At 54.0% G+C, this 18,716-nt stretch overlaps 2 long non-coding RNA genes across 5 annotated transcripts in view; one reads left to right on the top strand and one right to left on the bottom strand.

Moving 5' to 3' along the window:
- The window catches only part of LOC140680592 (uncharacterized), a 402,733-nt gene that overhangs the window by 205,073 nt on the left and 178,944 nt on the right, over positions 1–18,716 (bottom strand). The window lies entirely within an intron of this gene.
- Positions 8,809–14,351, top strand: LOC140680607 (uncharacterized). 3 transcript variants are annotated; one of them, XR_012051966.1, is made up of 4 exons: positions 8,809–10,005; positions 11,913–11,960; positions 12,608–12,746; positions 12,892–14,351. It is a non-coding gene; the product is annotated as an uncharacterized lncRNA (long non-coding RNA). The 3 variants fall into 3 exon arrangements; XR_012051965.1 differs by lacking the exon at positions 8,809–10,005 and having other exon boundaries at positions 10,012–11,985; XR_012051964.1 differs by lacking the exon at positions 8,809–10,005 and having other exon boundaries at positions 11,040–11,960; positions 12,892–14,350.

Raw genomic sequence — 18,716 nt, 5'->3', positions numbered from 1 at the left:
GCTAGCTCCGGCTGGCAGGGAGCGTAAAATATCCTTGGTAATCGAGTTACATTGCTGGCGCAGGCAGTCGGCTACCACGGGGCCCTTTGCCTCTGCCGGCAGGGTGGAGGAGTCTATCGCTGCCTGCAGGCGATCTACGAACTGTGTGAAGCTTTCGCTCTCTGCCTGCCTCACGGTGGACCACGGTGCCGGCTTAGCCACGACTCGGGAGGCTGCGCGGATAGCCTCTCTGGCAGCCCGAGTGGTCGCCCTGACCTCCTCAGCCTGCATCTGCGCAGCTTGTTGTTGCGGCGTGATCATATCATCATGTTTTCCTATCAGTCTGGATAAGCTCGATCTGTGTAGGGGCTGCCTCGCGCCAGACGCTTGGGCTAGCTGCTTCCTACAATTATCCTCCCATTCCTGTCTGAAGACAATCATTCCCGCACCATCAAGTATCATGCGCCCTATTCGTTCGATATCAAAGGGAAGCAAGTCATCGTTGCTAAAAAGACCATCGATTAATGTGGTGACTATGGCCAAGTTGATCCCTTTTTCTGCGATGGCTTTGACAATTGACTGTATATCCTTTGGGTTTATCGGGGTATATACCCTTTGTTGGTTTCCTTCCGGACCGGCGAGCCTCACCGGGAAGGCTTGTATGGCGGCCGCTGGGGACCATTCAGCACAGGCTATCTTTATTTTCCCCCAGTCAGTAAACTGGGCTGGTTCGTATTGTAGTTGTTTTTCGGCGCGGCTTAGAACTTTACTCGGTTTTGTTTCAAACTGTGCTGGCTCCGTTTCGTCCGTCTCGGAGTCATAGCCAGCCTCCGTCAGTTCCTCTGAGCTGGTGGAGCTGTCGCTGCTCTCCGAACCGGAAGACAAGTGCCAGCGCACTTCCGGGGCTCCGCGCCGTTTTGTCCGGCCCCGAGCTCGCTCCTCCCCGTGGGGGTGGTTCCGCTCCCGCCCCCCCGGCTCGCCGCGCCTCCTGCGGGGGGTGGTTTCTCCCTTATATGGTGGCGGCGCCTGGCGCGGCCGCTGGTTGGCTCCGCGCTCCGTGCCGCTCTCCGCCCCTTTCTCCCACGCACACGCATCCCCGAGATCGCGCACTTCCCGGGTTTTCGCGCCGAGACTACCCGGGCCCCGCCCCTCTCTACGGCTCCCGGTGCCATTTTCAAGGGGATAAGGAGGCGGCATGGCGGCCACGTTCTCCCGAGCCGCGGTTTCTGCGTCTCGGGCTTCTTTCGCCAGCCCTTGCCAGAAGCGCTCCGCGTGCCGTTGCGTCTCCGACAACTGATCGCGGGCCGGTGGCGGCGGCGGGACAGAGGAATTTGCGGTCTCTCGGGGGGTTCAAACGGTGGGGGTTTTTTGGGGGTTTTCCGCGGCGGGGGTGTCTCGGGGGGTTTCTGCGGCGGGGGGTGGGCTCTGATCTGGGGGAGGGGGTGTCGCGCTGAGCCCCCCCGGGTCCCCGCCGCCGGGCGAATCACTCTCAGGGGCAGTCTGCGTTCCCGCTCCCACACCGAGTTTGGGAGTAACTAATAAACACGTACGCGCCGCGCTCCATGTCTCCTGCTCTTCTATTGCTTTGCGTAGGGCTTTCTCTACTTTGCCCCATGCTTTAAGGTTTTTGCCGCTGCCTGAGGATTTTGTGTCCTCGGCTAGCGCGGCAGTGCATTTTTCCCATATTTCCGGATGTAACACATCCACAGGGCGCTCAATTGCCCCTAGCTCAAGCAATCTCGCTATGGCAAGATGAAAATCCTTGAGCTTACACCCAATACCCCACTGCGTATGAATGGCACTTACGATCCTTGCTATTGCGTCCATGACGCTCGCGGATCCCGGGGACGTCTCCCCTACGCCTAGATACGGTTTGACCGTTCCGGCCGCTGCTCCCGTCCAGGTGTATCCCGTCCGCCGGGGGAATTTTTCCTTTTTTTCTTCTTTTCTCCCGGGTTTCGGCACCAGTATGTTGCCTTTATAAAGGGCAACCAGCAACCTGGTTCAGGTGGCAGCACGGCGGCCTGGCCTCTCCAGGCCGCTCGGGCTAATCAACACACGCAGATACCAATGTGGCAGACGGTCGAAAAGCCTTTATTATCCTATCTCGTGGGTTTAAATAGTCTTGGGGGTTTTTGCTACGTCAGAGGGGGGTTGGGGGGTCTCAGGGTTTAGTCGGGAGTGGAAATTTACCGGGGCAGGTGTGGCTACATGCTTCTGGGGCTTCTGGGGTTAATAGATAACGTGGGGAAGGGAGAAGGGGAGGGGTCTATCTTTCCGTAACATCCCGTGATCTTCCGCTCGCCTGTCCCTTACCTACCACAGATTTGCTGGCACAGAAAGCCAAAATTTGGAAGATTCTGGGTTCTGGCTCCAGCACCATCCAGATCTGCTGTTTGCTGGGACCACCAGTGCACAGATTAGGAAATTTTTTGGTGCCAGAACAACCAAAGTCCAGTAATTTGCTGGCACAGAAACCCAAAGCCAGAAATTTCCAATCCTGAAACCAGCCAGGTGTGGTGTTTGCTGGGACCACCAGTGCCCAGCTTTGGAAGCTTCTTGGTGTCTTCACAGCCCAGGTGTAGCAATTTGGTTTTCAGCTACCTGAGGAAGAGAAGGCTCCGCTCAGACTGTGGCTTTCCTTTTTCTTGGAACTGTTTAACCCAGCTCTGGACAGAAAACCCAGAAAAACACCGGCAGCTCACACCTGTGGCCCACCGAGGTCTGGGACCCTGCATTCCAGGGCCAGAGGGACTGAGAAGAGACCTAGTGAGCCAACTACAACCCACAAAAAGGACTTTCTGAATTGCCATCTCTTCAGAACTGAGAGGGGTTTTATTTCATATTATTCATGCTTGTGAATACTTTACTTGATAAATAAACTGGTTTTTTTCATTTTTCTCCAGGGAAGTCTTCTCCTGAAATAGTAGGGGGAGGGGCCACTTGAACTTGATTTGTAGACGGACTCCTTTTGGAGGTTTCCTCACAACATTTGCCCTAAACCAGGACAAACAGTCACAATTGTGCCACTTCACCAGTGGCACAACTCCCCAGACCCCCAGGAAAAGAAAGGACATGTAACGTTCTCCAAACATTTGGCCTGCTTTGCTGCAAAATACATGCTGCACACACAGTGCAGTGTGGAAAGCCAAGAGAAGCTGCAGTAGGTGGCAAATCTTGGGACAGAAGCTCGACCTTGTTCTCCATGAGAGGTTCTTGACAAGAGCAGACAGGAGAAGATTCCTGGAAAAGTGCAACAGCTTTCCAGAAGTGAAATGAAGATGAAAGAAACTATCAAAAATGTTTTCCTCTTTATTTCTATGCTCCCCTCTTCCATGTTGCACGACTTCTCCATGATGTGAATTCCAACTGAATCTCACCTCTAAGATGGGTCACTTAGCAAGTTATAAACACTCTAAAATACCATGAGCTACACACAGTTTTCCTTCCCCTGTTTTTACTGGAAAGCAACGCTGGAGACATAAGTGCAGTGCTTGGGTCACGTATGAATCCTACACCAAGGACAATGCACAGCAGCGACACAGCGGAGGGGATTTCTCTGCCAGTGTGCAGGAGTCAGGACTCTGGATCTGGGCTCAACACTGCAAAGTTCCCGTGTTTGGACAGAGGAAGGGGCTGTCCCCGGGGCGCGTGGGGCTCGGCCGTTGGGCAAGCGGGGAACGGACACGTGGACAAACGGCCTCGGTGCTTCAGTTGCAGAGGCAGCAGCGGCGGCGGCGGCGGCAGCAGCGGCGGCAGCAGCGGCAGCAAAAGCAGTTTTTCTCTTCTTTCTCTTTCTCTTCTTTCTCTCCGGCTGTGGGACACCTTCCTCTCGGTGTCCCTCACCCGCTGTCCCTCCCCTCTCCCCGCCTCCTTCTCCCCCATGCCGGGCCGGGCCATGCCCCCGGCCCGCCCCCGGCCCCAGGCGGGGCTGCCCCGTCCCCGCCCCCGCCCGCCCCGCCGCGGTCTCGCCTCCGCCCGGCTCTGGGCGTGCTGGCGGTGGCGCTGCTGGGAGGGCATCAGTGCCTGGGGCTGGGGCGGCATCGCCGCCCTTTGGCTCCGCCTGGCCCGAGCCCGGCCCCGGCCCCGGCCCCGGCTCCTCCCGGGCCCCGCGGAGGACACACGCGGCACGGCCGCGCCCGCCGCCTCTGCCGCGGCTTCCCCGGCCCGAGCTCCACTGCTCAGCAGCGCTGCCGCCGGCCCCGAGCCTCCCGTGTCCCGTTCCCGAGACCGAAGGCCTGGGGATGGCCGGCCCGGGGCGGTTGAGGGGCGCTCGGGGGCCGCTCCTGGCCCCGGGCCGAGCGCTGACAGCCGCGTCCCGCCCGCAGGGAAGGCGCAAGAGGCGCTGCAGCAGCGCTACCGAGTGGGTTCGCTGCTGGGGCGCGGCGGCTTCGGCAGCGTCTTCGCAGCCACGCGGCTCTCGGACGGTGCCCCGGTGAGCGGCGGGGCCGGCGGCGGGCGCAGGAGGAGTAGGAGGAGGAGGAGGAGGCGGAGGAGGAGGAGGAGGAGGAGGAGGATGGAGGAGGATGGAGGAGGAAGAGAAGGAGGAGGAAGAGAAGGAGGAGGAAGAGAAGGAGGAGGAGGAGGAGGCGGAGGAGGAGGAGGAGGAGGAGGAGGTGGCGGAGGAGGAGGAGGAGAAGGGAGGAGGAGGATGGGGCTCGGCAGGGCGGGCGGCGAGCTGAACCCGGTGGTGCCTTTGGTTTGCAGGTGGCCATCAAAAGGGTGCCACGGAACCGCGTCCGGCACTGGGACGAGCTGGTGAGTGAGCGGGGCCAGCGGGAACAGCCGGGCCGTGCCGGGCGGGGATGAGGCGAGGCCCGGCATGGGGGAAGCCACCAGGACCCCTCGATGGGGAGCGGGCGTGGGGCCAGCGCAGGGCGCAGAGCATCCCGGGCTGGCTGAGGGGTTCCCCAGCCCTGGCAGGACATCAGTCCCACTGGTGGCACCGTGGTCCTCCCGCAGCCCGACGGCACCAGCGCACCTCTGGAGATCGTGCTGCTGGACAAGGTGTCCACTGGCTTCTCTGGTGTGGTCCAGCTGCTGCAGTGGCTTGAGCTCCCCAACAACATCGTGATGGTGCTGGAGCGGCCAGAGCGGTCTCAGGACCTCCTGCATTTCATTCGGGCACGGAGGTTCCTGTCTGAAGAGGTGGCACGGCAGCTGTTCCGCCAGGTGCTGGAGGCCGTGCGGCACTGCACCAGCCGAGGGGTCCTGCACCGCGACATCAAACCAGAGAACATCCTGGTTGACCTGGCCACTGGCCAGGCAAAATTGATCGACTTTGGCTGTGGCACCTACCTGCAAGACACAGCCTACACTCACTTTGCAGGTGAGCCCGGGCAGGGGTGTGCTCCCGGTCCCGCCATCTCATGGCCCAACATCTCACAGGCCAAGCTGGGTGTGGCAGCGAGGATTCTCCCTTTTGCTGCCAGTCAGGGTACTGAGCCTTCCCCTGAGTTTCTATTGAGCGGGGCTGGGTGGGGAGGCATCTTCCAGCTCCACTGGCAGCCTTTGCCCACCACTCTGCCTGGGGCTGGGGTTGGAGCAGCAGCAGCCAGCCCGACAAAAGCACCTGTGGGTGGGGGTAGCATAGGAGGGAGCCAGAACCAGTGCACCAGCCAGTTTGGTGTGCAGGTGAGAGGAAGGGCTTGGGCTGCTCCACTCACCTTGTTTGCCTTGGCTTCATAATATTTTTAGGGCACTGCAGGCAGGGAGGATAAGGAGATGATTTTTCCCCCAGCCCTGAGTGGGTTTTTGCCTTGCATGTCACGGTCAGGCCTTGCCGGGGCTTCTGCTGCCCTCTTCCAGCACCAGTGGCTTCTTGTCCAGCCCTGAGTTTGTACACATGTCCCAGGTGCTGGCGAGAGTGCAGCAGTCGCCCTGTGTGCCACTGGGGCGGCCCCTGCACGCCCAGGGATGCTGGGGCCAGGCTCTGGAAGCAGCAGCATCCCCCTGATGAACTCCATCTGTATTCCATAGGAACACTGTCATACAGCCCCCCAGAATGGACCCACTTGGGCTGGTACCATGGCGAGGCAGCAACGATCTGGTCCCTGGGCATCCTGCTGCACCAGATGGTCTGCGGGCAGCACCCTTTCAGGAGGGGCCGGAAGATCAGCTGGGACCATCAGCTCTCGCTGCCACAGCGGCTCTCTCCAGGTGGATCCTCATCTCTGGCCACGGGGGAATACCAGTGCTGGGAGACAGCAGCAGCTTGTGAGCATCTCGCTCTGGCAGCCGCTGAGGAGGTGGCACATGTCCTGCTCTCCTGCTCTCCTCCACAACAGGGAATTGATGGGAAAGTTTAGGCACAGCTCTGAGCACAAAAGCAGCATGGCCTGGGCATGGGAAGAGTGGGGCAAAGCAGACAGGAGCCTTCTCTAGCTGACCGCTGGTTTCTGGTTTCTCTGCCCAGAGTGCCAAGATCTTATCAGGTGGTGTTTATCCATGCACTTCTTGGACAGACCTTCATTAGAAGACCTGTTCTGTGATCCTTGGATACAGGATATTCACCTGCCATAGAAAAAGGGAGAGAGCCACATGCACACTTTGCTCCAGGGCCCTGGTAAGTTACAGGTCCACACATGCCCTGGCAATCAGAAGCAAGGAAACCCAGACTTTTTTCCCTGCCTGTATCAATGCACTGGGATTGTTGGGTGGGAACACTCAGCCTTGTGCTGGAGCTGAGCTGCTCTGCCCAGCACTGGTGGCTGCCATCCGAGCTGGTTTTGCTTGTCCTGCTTCCCTGACAGCTGGGGCCCTGGGCAGAACCCTGACAGCCTGGTCTGACCCCCAGGGAAGGAGAAGGAGTCCTTGGAGAAGCTGTACCAGGTGGGGCTGCTGCTGCTGCTGGAGACAGCGACGAAAACATCAAGGATGACAACCTCTTCCTCAACCTGGCCACTGGCAGCTGAAGATGATGGACTTGTGGCACCGTCTTCAAAGCCAGGCTCCACAGCGAATTCGCAGATGAGTCCACAGCCGGGGAAATGCTCCCAGATTTGGGCATTGCTCAGACTGGCTGGGAACAAAAGTTTCTCCCTTTGCTGGGGCAGATGCAACTTCAGTCGGCTGCCCAGCTGCTTTTTGTCAGGGCTGGAGGCGTGGGCTGGGGTGGATACAAGATGGGAGTTGTCTCCTGGCCCTGCCAACAGCCCCCAGCCCCCAGCATGGCCTGGGCTGAGGCTGGGGCTGGGGCTGGGGCAGCCAGCCCGGCACAGAGAAACCCCCATGGCGGGAGCAGAGGTGGGACCCCAGAACCTGTGCAGGGGCTGCTTTGCTTTGCGGGCAAGGAAGGGCTTGGGCTGCTCCACTGCCCTTGTTTGCTTTGGGATCACCATTATTTTGGGGGGCAGTGCAGGAGGGAAGAGAGAAAGTGTGGCCTTCTCTCCCCCATGGGTGGGATTTTCCCTAGCATGTAGGGGTTGGGCCTTCCTCAGACCTCTGACAGAGATAAGAGTTTTTTCTTGTTTCCCCTTGTCTCTAATCTCTTTTCAACAGTTTGTTGTTTGTTTTTCTAGAGGAAGCGTTCTATGTAAGGTCCAGTCGGGATTGGGAAGTGCCTGGGAGCAGCTGCAGCGTGGATGGGCCCTGCCCTTGGAGAAGGCTGAGGACATCGTTTGGGACCAGCTTTTCTCCCAGCGGAGGATGGCGTGAGGTGAGTCCCCGTCTGCTTGGCATGGTGGGATCAGAGCTTTTGGGAGACGGCAAAAAGCACAAGGAGGCTCCTGCTCTGGGCAGCTGCTGAGGGGCTGGATGTGCTGTGGCTGGCTGCAGGCTGGGAATGTCCTGCCCTCCTGCTCTGCTCCCAAAGGCAGCAGTGATGGGCAGCTCTGGGCACAGCTCTGGGCACGGCCAGCATGGCCTGGGCTCTGTGGGCAGCTGGGACAAGGGGACAGCAGCCTTCAGCTGACGGGGCTTTCTGGTTTCTCTCCTTGCAGCCGGGCTCTGCGGGTGCTGAGGCTGCTCTGGGCTCTGCCAGGGCTCTGCTGGGCTCTGCCCCGGGCACAGCTGGGCTGGCTGTGCCCTCACATTGCTCTGACAGCTTTGCATCAGACGAGCCCGTTGGAGCACAGTGCCTGAGCTTTCTGCTTTGGCAGGTGAGTGAGACTCCCCTGCAGGCCAGGAGATTGCAGCTGGGGACACACATCCAATTGGCAAGGACCAAAACTCCCCATAGTCCCTGCTGAACCCCTGGATCTCCGCAGGAACGCCTGGATCTCCACTATTCATTCTTCATTTCTTTTTGGCTGGAAGTGTGCAGTTGCACTTTCTTCCTCCTCTAGAAGTGCCATGAGTGGGCCAAAGCTGGCAAGTGAGCCGTGTTCCTGAGGCAGTGCAGTCTGGAGCTGATGGATGGAGAATTGCCCTTCCCACTTCCAAACCAGAGCAAAAAGCCGTAAGTGGGATTTTTCATCCGTAAGAAACCCCTGACAATTTCAGAGGGAATGTGCAGCTCATTCCCAGAGTGAGAAGGAAGGTCATCTTCTAAAGGATTTGGGGTTTGACAGAGTTGAGATTCCCAGTCCTGCCTGGAGCTGGAAGGGCCCCAATCAATTTCCTATTGCTTCGACCACAATTTAAAATAACAATGTTGGAAACAAACCCCAAAAACTGTAAAAAAGGCTGTTGAGGTCAGTAAGATGGATCCATGCCATCAGCACATGTACAATGTAAATAAGTGAGTTCTCTTTTTAAAAAGATCATTTACCTCTTAATGCAAAGTTACAGAAGTTGTTTCACTAACACTTGGATTTTATTTGTATCTTTTACAATTCATCTAATTGTATTTTTTTTCTTTTTCCTTTTTTTTTCTTTAAGCAGAGGTCCTGGCCCTCTTCCAGCCAAAAGGGAAAGGGCCCCACCAAGCCTTGTTACCCACAGACAACATGGTAAAGCTGAACACTAAAGGACCTTGGGGGCATTAATCTGGAATTAAAAAGTTGCCAGCTCCATGGACAACAGAATTATTGTTCCTAACCTGAATGACATTGAGCAAAAAGAATGAAGAACGGTGTCACTAAAGTACTACTGACGTTTGCCAAAACACCTCCAGAGTTTCACCAAGGGATCAGTCATCAAAATGTTTTGAAAATTTAAAGACCAAGGTAGCCAAAGCACACAGTGTCACTAATTGCTGGGTATGTTCTCAGCTGAAGCTGGGAGGAATGGGGTTCCCTTGGAGGGCCCACCCTGTGGGGTGGCCAGAACTCTGTCAATGGGCTCTGCCTCGTAACGGAGTCAATGAAGGGACAGTTAGAGAAACCTGTGCTGTGGGACACGGGAATACAACGATCAGTGTGACAGGATTCACTCAGATTTCCCGTCAGGAGAAACCAAACCCTGTTACAGTTATAGAGGCTACAGTGTCAGAAGATTTCTGTGCTTTACCATCACTCCCAATGTCAGTAGAACTTGGGGTGCTGCAGCTGGTCTGTGTCAGTGTCACACCGCTCCCAGCTGCAGGGCCCCCATTTAGGGTCCTTCAGCAACGACCACACTGAAGACTTAGGGCCCAGAGAACATTTTCCACCCAAAGAGTGCCTTGGGTTTCCGAAAGCAAAGGATTCTGGTTCACCCTGTGCCCCATGTGCGCTGCCCCATCCCGTGGAGTTGACATGAATGAGCTGAATGGATTATTAGTAGAGGTAGTAAATGATACTCTTAAAATGTCCAATAGCGCATTGGATTATTAGAAGAGGTAGCAAATGATACTGTTGAAATGCCCATTAGCACAATCTATGAGCTCAAACAAACACAAATGGGGACTCCAGAGAACCACATGGCCTTGGATTATCTGCTTGCTGGCCAAGGAGGTACCTGGGCTATCAGGGGACGGGGATGTTGCACTGCTAGCAGTGATGGGTTTGAAGGCCAACAGGCAGGAATCACCTTGACAGAAAGAGCAGTAGAAGAGTGGCAGAAGAAAATTCTTCTTGGTGGGATTGGCTTCGTGGCTGCCAAATTAGAGGCTGCTGTGAAATGCATTGGTGGCAGGGCCTGTCATCATTGCAGTGTGTGCACTTGGTGAGTTGCTGTGACACTTTGTGCTGGGAAGTGGAGTATTGGGACCTTTCTTAAAAGAGACAGTCTCAAGAAAAGAGAGGCATTTGATAAATAACAGAGAATAGCAACTATTTAGGCATGTTTTAAAAGGAACGTGAATAGCTCTGAGTAATGAAGTTAAACTGCACTTAATTGTAGAACAAGAGGAGATGCCTTTATGCCTAATACCTAAATCTAAGCTGTGTTACTGAAAGAATTGTTACAAAGGTTGTAGTTGATTGTAGGTCTCAGGACCGATCAAAGTACCAAGGCCTGAACAGGTTGTGATCAAGGCCTGAACAGGCCCTGAGGCAAAGCTCACCTCTAGATGAACCTTCCAAGCAAATGTTGTATTTGTATCCACTCATTAAGGAAGCATGATTAACAGCACGATCAATGCATGTGTTCCTTGATAAAACATGGATTTATCTTTCTGTATTTAGAAACAGACAAGGCCCCATCTGGCCTTGTTTGGGGGTGAAGGATGAAAGTCAACTCCCTTGGTTCCTCCTTCAGCCCTGGCCAGGCTTTGGGAGAAAGCAGTCAGGAGAATGAAAGCAGATGTTCTCGCAGTGGCAGTGATGCCAGCTTGTTTGTTTAACAGTGTAAAAGCTGGGTCCTCTCACAGCTTTGGGGCTGGAGCCTCATTGCTTGCAGAGGTGGAGGCACCTGCAGGAATTCCCAGTGTCTGGGAGTGGCTCTCCAGTCCTTGGCTTCCCCCAGCTGATGTGTGGCTGTGGATGATGGTAAAGCCTGAGGCTAACTGGTGATGGATCTGTCCTTAATCACTCCAGGCAATCTCTGGTAGCAATGACTGGATGCATTGCTGAGCTTCTTTTGTAATGCTTTGCTAATGATGATGTGCTTTGCTGAGCTTATCCTTTTGTAATTCTTTGCAGCTGTGCATGATATAAATGACACAATTCCTTCAGTTGGTGTCTGTGTCTTTGGTGCTGACCCTGCCCACTGGTGAGACAGGGCCCCCTCCAGCCTAGAGTGTTACCTAGGAAGAGAAAAGCCATCACTCCAAATGTCCCCCCTTCCTCCTTGTTCCCCCCACTTTATACCCTGAGCGTGATGCCTGCCCTATGGTCTGGGGTATCCCCAGGGTCAGTGGGGGTCACCTGTCCTGGCTGTGTCCCCTCCCAAGCTCCCCCGCAGCCCCAGCCCCTCTCCAGCGTGGCCAGAGGAGGGGCAGGCCAGGCTTTGGCTCAGTGGGAGCTCAGCAAGAACAAAAGCATCTCTGTGTGCCCAGCCCTGTGCTCAGCACCCGGCCCAGCAGCAGCTCTCAGTGAATGCTTGTGAATGGAGTCCTCCCTCCTTTGTCCAGGTGGTTTCAACATTGTGTTGCAATCCCTGTCGCTGGCTTGTGTGTTTTTAAAAACTTCTTAGAAGAGTATCTTAACAGTACATAACGATAAAATATATGACAATTTTATTTGCACGAATTGTCATATCCATATAGCAGCATCTTTTAATAATTTTGACTATGTTTAAATGAGATCACCAAGAGAGACTATAGCTCTGCACAGACATGTGCAGGCATGCCTAGGAATTTGGCTTGCCTGCAGTTTATCTGTCCCAGTTAAAGGCAGATGCAGCCTTTTGCTTCCATGGACATTGATGAGCTGGTAGATGTGCTAACAGGGAGAGAGCTCACACACAGCAACTGGTCCTGATCTAATCACACACATTCTTACAGTGCTGTTTGGCTCCAACTTGCCCAACTGCAGGAATATTTTCAGTTTTCCTTCCTACCTCCTTGGACAGGGATCACCCAAGTTTGGGTAATCAAGCCGTTTGCAGTTTGCCACTTCTCCCCAGTCTGTGGCTAAAGAGGGGAATTACAGGATGGGAAAAGTGGCTTAGGCTGCAATTCTGCTTTGCAGATGAGAAGGAGCTTCCCTGGAGTACCTGCAAACATACTGGGAATGCTGGTGAGTGGCTCAGAAAGCCCGGCAGGTACTGAAGCCTCCCTCCCTTCTTCCCTCCTTTCCTCCCTCCTTTCCTCCCTCCTTTCCTCCCTCCCTCCCTCCCTCCCTCCCTCCCTTCCTTCCTTCCTTCCTTCCTTCCTTCCTTCCTTCCTTCCTTCCTTCCTTCCTTCCTTCCTTCCTTCCTTCCTTCCTTCCTTCCTTCCTTCCTTCCTTCCTTCCTTCCTTCCTTCCTTCCTTCCTTCCTTCCTTCCTTCCTTCCTTCCTTCCTTCCTTCCTTCCTTCCTTCCTTCCTTCCTTCCTTCCTTCCTTCCTTCCTTCCTTCCTTCCTTCCTTCCTTCCTTCCTTCCTTCCTTCCTTCCTTCCTTCTCTCCCTTTCCCTTTCCCTTTCTCTTTCTCCCTCTTTCTCTTTCTCTTTCTCTTTCTCTTTCTCTTTCTCTTTCTCTTTCTCTTTCTCTTTCTCTTTCTCTTTCTCTTTCTCTTTCTCTTTCTCTTTCTCTTTCTCTTTCTCTTTCTCTTTCTCTTTCCCTTTCCCTTTCCCTTTCCCTTTCCTTCCCTTCCCTTTCTTTCCTTCTTTCCTTCCTTCTTTCCCCAGATAAAACTCACTTTCAGATCTGATCATCTTTTATTCCTTTCCTCCTTCTCCCTTCTAGACTCTTTACAGTTTGTCCCTAGACATCTTGTTGAAAAGCTTCAGAACAACAGGAGTGGTATCACAGGCAGAGGATGGGGATCAGCCTCTGAGTCTTGCCTACCCTCTTCTACCGCTTTTCTCCTTTCCTACAGCCCAAAGTGAGAATTCTAATTTTTGGCAACAGTATCTCGTTGATTTCTATAGTCTGACATTTTCCTTATCCCTTAATTCTTTGCCTGAGTTCTGCTGCTGCACCACACGAGCTCCCTTTATCGCTGAGCATTCTCCACTTGTCTCTATCAGATGTCAAGCTATTGATTCGGAGGTGATGTCAAGGTCATTTGGGATTCTGACACTTTCCTTGAGAGTTCTCCTTGGGAATGCTTGGAGATTTTGGTGACTTTTGGCCAGACACAAATGTCCTAGTTATGTTCTATTTCCTCTTGACAGCTGTACCAGGGAACAATGTTTTAATGGGAATAATTTAAATGTTTAATATGTCGGTCTCTGAATAAAGAATGTTCAAGACTGAGAAATTCTAAACACTATCATACTTAATGCAATCCTTATCCTACCCTATCTCTTCTTTCTCTTGGATTTTGAAGAAGATCAAAGGAATGATTTATTCACAGTCTTTGTAAGTGAGCGCTAGCAGTTATGTTCAATGTGCTAATCATGTGCAGCAGCAAAGCAGAAATGGAAACTGGACTATCTGCAAATGTTTCCTCTTTTTTTCCCCCATGCCTTCTGATTACTCTGTGGATGCAGCATCCCACAAAATATGTGAAGTTTACATAGAGAGCAACAGACAGAACAAGTTTCAACAAGAATTCCTTTCTTCCTGGCTGAAGTGTACAAACCCAGCAACTGTGCTCCCAACACAAGCTGCAGTTTCCATGCCTCCTGTACATGTGCTTGTGTTTTTGTGGGGCTTTTCAAAACAAACTGGGCTGAATCACACTGCAGGAGCTTCCCAGGCTGTGTCCTTGGCCAAGCCTGGAACAGCAGACTCACACCAAAACCTCTTGCCTGCAGGCAGGTAGGGACAGCAATTGTTTACTCACTTGCACGAATCACGAGGGGGTTTTCCCTTCACTTTATAGTCCCATATGGTGATGCTTCTCCTGTTGGGCACTCTCAGCCTCTTCTCATGCACCCAAACTGCCTCCAGGAGCGCATCCTCCATCCTCTGACCCACCCCAGCCACCTTTGGGCATGAGATCCTGCTCACTCCCACTCCTGTTCCCTTCTCTGGAGCCACACTCATCCTGCCTATCACACCGTCCTGCACTTCCACCTAATTTTGTATCCCGACTTTTAATTATGGCAGGTGGGCCAGAATTTCTACACGAGAGACAGAAGAAGTGACCCAAGAGATCTCCAAGAGACACAAAAAGTGTGTCTTGCTCTGACAGTCAGCTGAAGGATTTGCTCTCCCAGTGCCTGCATTTCCCAGAACACACCCCAGCCTCTCCAGGCAGTGATTTTCTCACATCCCAAACCCCTCACTGTCCATTTCCAGCCCTCCCAGAAATGAGGTCCTCGTGGCACTCGTACCCCAGGTACCAAGACAGACAAAACCAGCCAGCATTGACAGGTTTGGTTTCGTTCCAAGGGGTAATTTCTGTTCTTTTTCTAACATCTACATCTCCAAGGATTTAATCTATACTCCTGTGGGTCTCAGATTCAGTCAAATAGAGAAATGGAGAGTTTCTAGCCAGGCAGAAGCCAGGGAAAGAGTTGGGAAAGAATGTAAATAAAAGAGCGGTGTATTTTGAATAAACCGGAGTTTTACTCTCAGCAGTCTTCTGAGTCAGTCTTCTCATTCCCGTCCTGCCTCGACAGCGACATACTCCTGAAGCAACTGATGACCACACAAAATGTTCATTTTACAGGAGGTCCCGCTCTGCCCTTGGAATTCCTTGGAAAAAATCCACCCTCACCCAAACCTGGTCTTCCTCGTCCAGTCAGTTTTTCTTTAGTTCAAAAAAAAAAAGGTTATTTTATGGAGCCCTGGACAACTGCAGGTGAAAGTACTGCAGAGAGGGCAGCTATGAAAAAAAAATTTAATATTTGAAGGACCATAAGCACAAAAAAAAAAAAAAAAAAAAAAGAGAAAAAACACCCCAGTTGTTCCAGTTTTCCATCAAACTGTGAGCAGCATCCTGCACCTGTGGGTACAGACCAACCTTCATTATGACAACTCTGTGACAGTGCATTCGGGTCATTTTGTATTAGCTGTGTCACAGTTACATTATCAACAAGTACAAGCAGAAATGGATTTTTACAGCCTGGAGATGAAATTACACGCCCTCCCCTTGCTACCTCTCTCATGAAAATCCCTGTTACAAACAGCAGGTGCCTTAGAACACAAATCAAGGTGGTGTTTGGTCTGGTCTGTTGACAAATACTACCCAAATATCAACCCCAAACCTCAGCGGGCAGCAGAGGGAGGTCACCTCCCTGTCAAGGAAAAGCAGGCAGTGAATTGCAGCCAGCTTTGAACACAGCTGCTCTCAGGAAATATTCCCGGGATCAGCCCTCCTGACCCTTTGTTATCTCACCCGCCCACATCTTAGCTGGGACTCTGCACTCCCACATTTACATGCAGCATTCCAAGTCACTCCTCCCAAACCAGCTCCTTATCAGCCCTGCCCTGGCTCACAGGTGGCTCTGCTGTCCTTTATGTCCCTCCCCGCTCTGGGGGTGCCACCACAGCCGGGCTCCACCTGAGGAGAGGCTCAGGATAAAGCAGAGGGGTGACGGTGACAAGGCCCAAGTGCTGGGAGGTCACGGCCAGCACCTGCTGATGGCACAGAGAGGGATCCTCCCCTTCAGCTCACCCAGGAACTTTCCATCCCCAGCCCAGAGAGGGAGCAAGGACAGTCAGGAGCCATCTGTGACCCGGCAAGTGACGGCCTCGGTGACACCACTGGAGAATGTGGCAAAATGATTTGCTGCTGAATGAAACCCAGAGAGAGCTCGGGAACACCTTCACCCGGGGGTCACCCAAAAAACTCATGTGGGGGGATGAATCCCAGAATCCCGGAGTGGGGCAGGGCTAAGGGAGCACAGAGGCTCAGCTGGTGCCACCCCAGGGCCATCCCGAGCACAGGGCACAGCGGGGTGTGCACAGGGCTCTGGAATATCCCCAGCCAGGGAGGACCCACAGCCTCTCTGGGCTCTGCTCCAGTGCCCACAGGGAAGTTCTGCCTCCTGGGCAGGGAATTGCCGGGCTCAGCCCTGCCCGGGGCTCTGGGGCCATTGCTGGGCCTGTAGCAGGGCCTGGGGCTGCTCTGCCCTCCTGCACACAGGGACGGACAGGGATGGACAGGGACACTCAGGGACACCCAGGGACACTCAGGGTCACAACAGGGTCACCCAGGCCTGAGGGCCCCTCTCAGCATCTCCTCAGCCGCAGCTCCCTCAGCCTTTCCTGCTCCAGGCCCTTCCTCAGCTCCACAGCTCCCCAGGAGCTCCCTGGCCCTGCTGTCCCAAGGAGCTGGACAAGCACTCCAGCTCTGCCTCCCAGGGCTGACAATGTTTATTTTTAATTCTCAGTGAAGACAACAACCTAGATCCCAGCTGATCCCACCCACCCCACATGGAGCCACTCCTGCCTTCTCTCCTTCCTCAGAGGACAAAAACCCCAGAAATGCTCTTGGCTCCCTTCTCCCAGAGGCCCTGGGGTGGTCAATAGCAATAAAAATATGCCTGCAGAGCTTTCACCCTCAAAGCTTGATTTTCCAGGCACTCTCCTGCAGTTCCTCTGTAATGGCATTTTTTAATGGCCTGGCCAAAGGAACCTAATCTTGCAATTACTCCATTTAAAGCCATGTAATGGGTGAGCAGCTTCCTGGGATATGGGAAAGGAGAAGTGTGGTACAATTGTATTAAAGTGGGAAAAAGGAGTAACTACTCACACTAAAAAGGATGAGGAATGAAAAGCAGCATGGTGTGAATTATAGAGAAAGGAATGGGTTTATGACATGCAGCTGAAGGTCTGGCAGCTTTTGAGAGTCACCATTCCCCTCCTGTCCCTTTCACTTGCCATCAGGACAAAAAAAGAGGAAGAGGAGGGAGTTGGGAGCATCAAATCCACAGGGCTTGCAAAGGGGATCAATTGGGTTTGAGGACGGAGTGAGCAGGGCAAGGGCAAGGCACCTCCAGGGAGATTCTCCTGCTGCATGGCAGCATTCCCAGGAGAAGCTGGCAGCACAAGGCCCTAAAGATGGGGAACAGCTGAGCAACCCCAATTCCCAGGACTGAGATCTCCCTGATCCCTGTCTTCACAGCATGAAAAAGGAGACTGGGGATATTTTAAAAAATAATAATTATTAAGGATATTGCTTGAAAAACAACCAGGGTGATCCTCAGCAGTGCAGGAGGGATGAATTCCTGAGGGGAAGGGCTCCTCACTCCAGCTTGCAAAAGCCAAAAGTCAAATCTCCCAGGCTCTGGAATTCAGGAACAATGGGGAAATGGGGATGCCTGGCCCGTCCTGCTCAGTTTGGGACCCTCGTGTCCCCATGGCCCAGTGCCGTCACCGCCACCCACCCCAACATTCCATCCAAGGGAGCTCTCCCACATCAACCTGGGGGCCCAGCACCACGATGCTCTTCCATATCCCATCCAAAGGCCTCACTGCGCGCTCCGCAGGTCCATGAGGGCACGCTCCAGGCTCCGGGACAGGAGGGGGAAGCGCTTTGGGAAGAGCGTCCGCTTCAGGTCCTCCTGGCGCGTGCTTCTGCCCTTCTTCCTCTTCATGGCGAGGCACCGCCGGCGGCTCCGGAGGGCTCACCCAGCCTTGCCGTGGTGCACATGGCCCAGAGCGCCCCAGCTGCGCTCTCAGCACCAAGGTGAGTGCAGGGCTTCCCAGCGCCCAGCCCAGGCAGGTGGGGACCTTTAGGGTGGAAGGGCTGCAAAGGAGGGAGAGAGGTTTTCAGGGCAGTAGGGCGGGTCGGCAGCACCTCGGAGATCACTCTTCACTGTGCTGCTGGGTGGACTTGGCACTGAAGTAGCTGATGAGAGCCACATTTTCCAGCCTGCCTGCAGGTCTGAGGGGCACAGAGGTGTAATGGCATCTCCCACCAATGCACTCCCCATCCTGATGTCCCCTGCCAGCCTGGTGGCACCTCCTGGATGCTCTGGGGACAGCTGCAGTGCCAGGGTCCTGCAAGCATCAGCCCCGTACGCCCCCTCACCACCAGCCACCCCAGCACAAGGGTGAAATGCCAACACAGACATCCCCCCTAACAGATCCTGGGGAACAGTGTCTCATCAAGACTTGTCTTGGAAAGACAGAGACTGAAAATCTCAACATCTCATCACAGGTGGGAGACAGCAGCTGCCATTTATCACTCTTGAGGAGCTGATTGGCATCATCAGTCATAACTGAATTCTGCGAGTGCACAAGAGAAAAATACCTTCAATTCTTCCCTTCATGTCCCCAAAATGCATGCCCTAGGTTTTGAGGCCTGCTTACTCTGATCCAGCACTTCTGGATCTCACCAACATGAAGGAACTCTCCTTATGCCTGTCCAGCTGTTCTGTGCAGTACTTCCTGGAGTGACTTCCCAGTGATGCTAACAGCTTTACCTGGCACCCCCAAGCAGTTAAGGTGGAAGACTGCAGCAGCAAGTTCCTTGCCTCCAACCAGCTACAATGGAATGGTTTTCCCATAGGAATTACCCTCAGAGGAATAACCACAGTCCCTCCAGCCAAACTGCTGGAACTTATTAGGCAAGCTTTGCAGAAAGGAGGCTGTAAAGAAGGAGGTAGTGTTGCCCTCAGTGCTGCATCCCACTGCCTGCATCAGCGGTGGCCAAGGGGCCGTGGAACTGGCAGGCAGAGGCAGGTGAAAGAAAAGGCAGCCAGGAAGCAGAGCCCTGACATGCAGGGTCTTCAGCCTCTTTCTTAGGTTTTCCCTGAGAACACCACCTGGGAGAGGCCAGCAGGAGAGGCTGGGAGCCAGCCCGTGCCCTTGCTGAGCAGATTAGCAGCACTGCTGATCATCCCTCCTTGCCACCCCCAGGAAAGAAGTGTGATCCCTGCCTGGCGCAGAAATGGATCCAGCGAGAGGCTCTGAGGCGAAACTCGCTCAAATATTGAACTAGAAAAATTTTGCT

This window comes from Taeniopygia guttata, chromosome 25, assembly GCF_048771995.1.
Source record: "Taeniopygia guttata chromosome 25, bTaeGut7.mat, whole genome shotgun sequence".
In the NCBI taxonomy this organism is placed as follows: Eukaryota; Metazoa; Chordata; class Aves; order Passeriformes; family Estrildidae; genus Taeniopygia; species Taeniopygia guttata.
The sequence above is the reverse complement of the archived record's forward strand: the minus strand, read 5'-3'. Positions and strand labels throughout refer to the sequence as shown.